The 7,750-nt window shown below is 41.3% G+C and overlaps 1 protein-coding gene across 2 annotated transcripts in view; it reads left to right on the forward strand.

Annotated features, from left to right (window-relative positions):
- Positions 1–428: 428 nt before the first annotated feature.
- The window catches only part of NMNAT3 (nicotinamide nucleotide adenylyltransferase 3), a 21,221-nt gene continuing 13,899 nt past the window's right edge, over positions 429–7,750 (forward strand). Inside the window, exon 1 of one of the 2 annotated variants that reach the window (XM_027884369.1) lies at positions 429–492. The gene's annotated coding sequence lies outside the window, so the exon portion shown is untranslated. Of the gene's footprint in view, positions 493–5,762; positions 5,848–7,750 lie in introns of those variants that run through there. The other variant, XM_027884368.1, reaches the window with a different exon arrangement.

Genomic DNA, 7,750 nt, shown 5'->3' on the forward strand with positions numbered 1-7,750 from the left:
GTAGCATAATGTTTACACATACCCAACCCTACTACCCCATTTCACATCCATCCCTCTAAAATTATTTTAAAATTATTTTAAAATTCCCTGGACTTCGCTTTTTGCAGAATCTATTTAACACGCATTTTGTGACGTTTCTGTACTTTTCAAAATATCCCAAACCCGCTGAGGAGGTGGTGACTCTACGAGGCCATTCCACACACCGGGAAACCCGAGCTCCCTCACTCCCGGCCTCTGAGAAATCCACACGAACTCGGGAACCCTTTTTCGACCTCACCACGCTGAAAGCACAGCCCTAGAGCCGCAGGGCCCGTCCTTAAAAAACCCGGCATACCAGCAGGAAGGCAGAAGTGTGGGACGTCACCTGTAGGTGAGCACAGAGTGAACTCCCCGCTCCGCTCAGCGCCGGTGCCGCGGGCAGGGCCGGCCGCGCCGTGCGGCCCGGGCGGAGCTGGCGGGGGAAGGCGGGGAAGAGCGGCCTCGCCAGCCGCGGTAAGGAGGGAAGGAGGGAGGGAGGGAAAGAAGGAAGGAGGGAAGGAGGCGGCGGCAGGAGCCGGGGATCTGGGATCGGAGTGGGCTCCCGGCGGGGTTGAGGGCGGGGAGGGCGCGGGGGGGTCCGGGCGCAGCGCGGAGGGGGGGGCGGGTAGGCCTCGGTGTGCCCGTGTTGTACTTGCCACGTCAATTACACCGTAAGCTTATAACCAGGAATTGTATATCTGTGTGCATGGATATATGTATTTAGAACAGAAAATTAAAGCTTTTCTTGTCTCTTCTTCCACATCCCCCCACCCCCCCAACACCTATCCAAGTGCCGGAGTTAAACAAGTCCATACATGGTTACTTTTTTTTTTTTTTTTTTTTTTTTTTTTTTTTTTTTTTTTTTTTTTTTTTTTTTTTTTTTTTTTTTTTTTTTTTTTTTTTTTTTTTTTTTTTTTTTTTTTTTTTTTTTTTTTTTTTTTTTAATCTGTGTAATTCATCTTTCTCCTCTACATCACTTTAAGGGCTTGTTTCCCCCCCTTGTGCAACAGCTGTGGTTCGGTTTTATAAGCAGTCCCTGATGTTTGTTTTCTTTAAGCTTTGCAGCAGCACAGGCGCTGCTGAAGTCTAGTTCCACTGTGTCAGTCCAGCAGTAAATTACCTTCATGCCTTTCGCTTCAGAAATACACATTTTAGACTGTGGTGTAGTTATGATAAGCTAATTAGTGTTTCGATGATCTGGACTTTCCAAAGGGGAACTGAGGACACAATAGGTGACAGTCCAGTCAGAGGGGAATTTGAACTATTTGAGGTTCTGCCTTTTACAGTAATTTAATTAGACAGATTGGATTTCATCGCAGTGATGATTTCTAAGGATTTAATTCATAAAATGTGCCAGTAGCTATTGCTGCATCTGGAGCAGATTACATTGTCTGGGTGAAGCTGTTAACCCACAGCTGCCTGCCCTGGCCTTAGCAGGTGCCCTGAAGGAGGACTGGCAGCATCTCACCAGCCAACTTCACAACTATTTTTTTCCCCCCCGTTGATGTTTTAGTGCAGCTGCCACTCAAAAAAAAAAAAAAAAAGCGTGGATGTTCCCTCACCAAGCATTGAGCATTTTTCTTAACAATAACTAGAAGAAACTAAGAAATTAGCCTGGTACATTTCCTCAATCCTATGTAATTTTGGACAATAGGCAGGGCACCTACATGCCTGTGTACCTGTGTAATTTCCAAATTCTTTGGTTGCACGAGACAAGTAGAGTTCTAAAGCAATCATTTAATTAAATTAAAAAGAAGCAATGTGAACTCCCAAGCCTAGGAGCCATTTACTTAAACTGCTTGATTTCTATGCAAAATCCCCAGTCTTATTAGGAAAATTCATATATTAGTGCAAGAAATGCACATGATGCTTTGCATTTTGATGGCTCAAAAATATAGCTGCTAACAGGTTTCTCACTGGCAGGGAGGCTACACTTAGGGCAGCTGGGTGCTACTGAGGGTGTGCAGGAGGGCACATGGTTTCAAGAGGCAGCCTGATACATTCATGATTAACCTCAGTTCTGAGCGGGGTTTGTTGCCTCTGGCAGTAAATAGTAGATGAAATTTCAGAGGAAAATCAGGCCTATCATGCACTTAACAAACTGAGCAGTTCTGTATATATTGCACAATTCATTCCTTCTTGCAAGTGGTCAGGTAAACTTGGGAGCATAGAAAGCTGGCTTTCTTAGCCAGGATTTTATTTATTTTTTTTAATTCTTTACTTTGCTGGAAGACCTGCTCCATATAACTGAAGAGCCAGTGAGATGTTCTTTCCTGACCGCATAAACTCTGTCAGGAATTAATTGCTCCTAAGGCAGCATGATGGCAAATAGTGATCCCTTTTTTGAAACCCAAAAGTAATTGGTGGGATTATGGATGTTGATGTTTTAACTTTGGTCGTGCTGTTCTTTCTGGAAATCCTGCATTTCCCTCTAGTTGCTCTATATAATTATTTTGCCTCCAAATGTTCTACAGTAGCACTTTTAGATGTTTCATTAGTTTGCTGCCTTTTAAAGCCAGCTTCATAAAAGCAAATGTTAGTGATTGAAGATGCTTTCTTTACCGCTTAAATATCTCCCATTTGTGTGCAAGCTGTATTTGTGAGATTTGCCTCAGGTTATGCTAAGTGTATCTTGTAGTTATAAGAAAATTACAACGATGATGAAAGACAAAAAAAAAAAATCACTCTGAGTGGCTTCTCGAAAGGAACTTCAAGTTTTAGCAAGAGACTGTTTTGACAGACAAGTTGGTGTTTTCACTAAATCAGCAGTTTGTTTGCTTGAAAATAACCGCCCTGGGTTTTAGTTCTGCATGTATCCTCTTTTTTTTCTGTAAATCAATATATTGTTCTTCGTGGATGACTGACTCATACGTGCAAACAGAAGGATGAGTATTGGCTTTACTTAGAGTAGTTTATACATCTGTAGAAGAATAAAAAACTTACTTATTTGTGTGATATGGGCACAAGGAGTAGGGAAGGAGTTGAGGGTTACATGTTGAGTGATCACAGGGGATTACTGGGTAAGTAATTAGAAAGCTCATCCTGCAATAAATACCAGCAGATGCCCGGAGTTGGTTGTGTCCCTGTGACCTTGTGGAAGTGCTGCAAAATGAGCAGCGGAGATCCTGCATTTCCCACCAAACTGGCTGGGGGAAGTTGGACAAGATGGTCTTATTTTACTTATTTTCTGCGTAGTCTGGGTTGGGGAAGTATCACTGGCTTTGTAACCAGATGGAACTGTGACAGATCTCTGTGCCTAAATATTGTGAAATGCTCTATGAGCAGTTTCCAAAATGGAGGTTATTTCTTCCTTTTCCCAGAGATGCAGAGAAAGAACATTAAGAGCGTTATGCTTCTCTTTTTCTTTACATGTTTACTGTTTAAGGACAACAGATAATCTAATGATCTCAAAATATTTGGTAAATGCATTTGGTAAATATAGGCATGTTAAAATTTGAGAGTTTACTGCTGATGTGCATGAATGATGGTTTCTGAATTCCCTGTTGCTGAGTTGTTGCAGCCCTTATTGCTGTTCAAGCAAGAGGCAGCCTGTAAGCATGATTATTTTGCAGGATGATTAAGAATATTAATAAAATATAATCTTATTATTAAGAATATGAAGAAAAATATATCCTATAGGATACTATCATGGGAGCATCTCTGGGGACTCCTGGGACCAGACACTCCTGTGCCCCACTGTGTAATTCTAGTTACAAGGTCTAAACTTGCAACAACTCCCAGGCTTAAAGAATGACGTTGTTGACTGGAGCTCACGGGCTCTGTTTTGTGTGTGTTGTGAACACCATCCTTTTAAAGTTGTGCTAAAGAATGGTTCTGCCCAATTTCTTTGCACTTGAAAATCACTGCAGGCCATAGCCGTGCATTATTAACTAGAGGTTCAATATTTGCATGTATTTCAGATTGCTTGAGTCCAGTGCTCAATATATTATTTATATTTTTTCATGCTTTATCCACGTGTACTTTTTATGGTGATTTTTTTTTTTGGTTAAGCTCCTTTCAGCTGTAGGTTCTTTGTACCAGTGGAGCAGAAACAGTTGGGAATGGAAATTGAAAACAGAGGACTATTTTTATTGAGAAGAAAAAAATCATTAAAAGTAAAAGCAACTATGAGAAAGGTTTAGGTTGATTTCAGAGATGTAACTGATGAAGAGGTTTTGTTGGCTCTTCAAAGATACATGTGAAAAAGCAGGGATTATTTTTATAAGGTGCTTCTGCTCCAGTGAATAGTGAAACAATGATTCTTTGCTGGGGTGAGAAACTTTTTGATGAGTAAATAAAATATCACTTTAGATTGTACATTTTTAATTTTTTCTCTCACCCAGGTACTTATGTTCGTTATTAAAGTGGAATGTGGGGATACACTGGTAAATACTGGTCACTGTTGCAGAGGATTGATTTCAGTGACAGCACATGCTGGGAACTTATTGACTGAAGTTACTTCTGTTACAGGAGTGGCTCTCATTGTTTAGAGTGTGAGAAAATCTGATATCCAGTCATATTTTTAAGGGACACTTGTGTACTGTGGTTTGCTGTGATTTGGGTCAGCTACTATAACGTGCTTTTTATTTTCTGACTTTGAGAATGTCTAGCAGCCGAAATATTCTTATAATGTCATTTGGTGTAACTCCGCTGGACTCAGTGCATCTACATGAATATATATGAGTTGATGATGTGGCCCAGTAAGAGAATGGAAATGGGCAGCTTTGAACTTGTTCAAATCTAAATTTCATCTAAATTAATCTAGATTCGTCCTCCCAGGAGGAGATAACACTTTAATCCTGTGCTAGGATTTGGTTTATTTCTGTTCTTTGCAGAAATTTTACCCCAAGGGTGAGTGGCTCAGAGCGTGCACAGATCAGTGTCTTGTTCTCCAGTTTACTCATTTAATAGCTCGTGAATCAGCCTGCACTGCTCAGCACTCCATTGTGCTGCTGATAATTAATCAGATATGGCTCTAATTCCTGACTTTCAGCAGAACTCAACTGTGGTCATCTGTTCCATCATCTATTATTGACACGTTGTAGGGATATCGGCAGCAGGAAGAGAACTTGCCAGAACCTTCTAAAGAAGATTATAGTGATTTGTCCATCATAAACCCTATTTTATATGGCTTAAATGTGATGGTAACTGCCCTTCTGTGTGTTGCCACACGATGTACCGTGTTGCTGAAGGCTTTCCCAGTTGCACACACTGGGGTGAGAGGTGACTGGCATTTAGAGGGAGACCCTTGCTTGGCCAGGGCTGTTGGTACAAGTGCCCAGGGCAGGGCACACAAGCTCTGTTTGGAGTTTTTTCTCCTGTGTTTGATTTCTCAAGAGAGCTTAGCTGAAAAATCACTTTTTTTTTTTTTCCTGTTATTTTGAGTGGTGTTCTAACGATTTCAAACCTTTAAGTGATTAATACCAGCCAAGATAGTGGCTGCATCAGAAAGTTTTGTTTGAAATCTTAAAAGTTGTACTAGACCTGTTGAATAGGTTTAGGATACACTATATTGGGGATAGTAGGGATAAAACCACTGCTCTTTTGATTATCTTTTTTTAATATATAAGTAGATTTTATAAATGGGAGTGTATATATCTATAAAAACATCTTATGCAATGTGTCTTCATTACATGTTTAATATTAGTACATTTTTGTTTGTTTGCTTGTTTTCTTTTAGTCTTTTTATTGCTTTTGGCTTGATTTTTGAGTTTCCATTATTGGTGTTGTCTGATTATCATTAGGAATTACGTTGAAGTCTTTCCCTGGATTCTCCAGGGTATGAATGAGTAAGAGCTGCAATCAAACCATCCAACACCTTTGTTTCAGGTGGGAAATAGAGTAGTCTATAGAATTAAAAGAAAAACAAAAGCAATCATTCAGCTAAGATGGCAAATGAAAGACCAGCTGTGGAAATGTAAACCACCCTTCACTGGAACAGCGGGGAGCTCACAGAGCCATGGACCAGCCCATGGGAGAGCTCCCAGGCACACACTAATGTTCTGTTCACTGTTCCAAGGCAAAAAGACAATAAAGGTGCATTAACAGAACTGCTGACATGGCAACTAAAACTTCGGTGTTGGTTTTTCTGAATAAACAACCCACAGGTTTTGCACACAGTTGTCACGTATGAGTTTGTTTGGTGTCCACACAGGGACAGTAAAGCAGAGGAGAGAGAGAGGAGGGGGTGCTGTGGGATGTGCTTCCTACAGCTGCCACAACTGTAACCATGAAACTGTTGCTACCTTCCCATGGCTCTGCAGCCAGCAAGTCTCTTCCCCCTGGCATATCTCCCTGAGTATGATGGGGAGAAAGGAGAAATGAGTGCAGTAAAATAAAAGCATTAGGAAAGAATCTTTATATGTATATTTAGTACTAAATGTTGAAGCTACAAACAGCACTTATGCTTCAGAGATTTTTTCTCTATAAAACTTTGCAAACTGCTCACGTGTCACGAGTGGAAACATTAAAATTCATTTCAGGGTGCACTGAATGCTGTTCAGAGGTACACTGCCAGGCTTCAGGGCTGTAAATCCCCTGTAAATGAACTGGTAGAGTTGGCAGCTATAAAACATCAACTTCACATTGTTGTAACCATTATTATTAAATTTTTCGAAGTCAGAGGAGTTAAAAAAAAAAAGGGGGAATTTAAGGACTGGAAACAATAAGAGGTAGGCTCCGAGCTGCTGTGCTTGGTTGTACTATAGATGGAGAGTAAGATTTGGCTGAACAGAGCACAGAAACCAGACTGGATTTGGTCTGTTAACCCAAGACTGCTGAAGTTTGGGATGCAAAGGTCTTCTGCAGGAAGACTCTTAACATCTGGTGGAGAGGCCTGGAGGCCAGGGAAAGTGAGGGGGATAGCGTATGTATTATATATCGGTGTGAGCACTGTAGAGATTTCAAATCTAGGAAAATAAATTGAATTCCGTGTTTTTACCATGCCAGGTGTATTCTGGATCAGTTGTAAAAAGAGCTGTGCAAATGAGCAGCTCCAAGCACAGTGACTAATTTAAACTAATTTCTGCTCCATTTTGGCTGAGGTGGCTGACATTGTAACTAAACTCTGCAAGGATTGTTTGTAAATGCCCCAGCGAGGCTCCTGCCAGCATTGCTCCCTTCCCATTTCCCTGCCCACGGCTTTTTAATGTCCCTGCCTGTAACAGCTGTAGTATCCCCTCCCAGCTGCTCCCTGTCCTTGATCCAGTGGCCCTTGCTCTGCCATCCAGCAAGGAAACTGTCCAGGCAAATGCTGATAATCTGGCTAGAAGTGTTTGCCAGCTGGCCCCCTGCCTGCAGGCAGCGGAATTCAGACCTGTGGGTTTGGGTGTTGAAAGTCGGGTTTTGTCACATGTTGCAAAGGTTCATTGTAAGGAGTTACTGTAAAAGAAAAAAAAAATTAAAATCTGCTTTTGTAGCAGGCCTGCAGGTTCCAAAGTGATTGGCAGGCAGCTGACAGACAGAAAAAAACCTTGTTCTCTGACAAACGCAGGTTAGAAATTTCAAAAAAAAAAAAAAGACAACAAACACAAAAATCTGTCAGTTTTTGGTACCAATGACAATATGAATTTCTAGAAGTACTTTGTAGCCATCTCTGTACATGGGGAAAGAGAATGTGTTGATGTTCTCCTCACTAATAACAAAGAAGGTGTTTCTGAGCAGGGACTCACTGTGTGCTGTGATGATACACTGGCCTGATCTCCTGCTGTGTCACTGATGCTCCACGAATACA

Source organism: Empidonax traillii, unplaced genomic scaffold, assembly GCF_003031625.1.
Source record: "Empidonax traillii isolate 1590-97213 ecotype Southwest subspecies unplaced genomic scaffold, ASM303162v1 scaffold143:size1492093, whole genome shotgun sequence".
In the NCBI taxonomy this organism is placed as follows: Eukaryota; Metazoa; Chordata; class Aves; order Passeriformes; family Tyrannidae; genus Empidonax; species Empidonax traillii.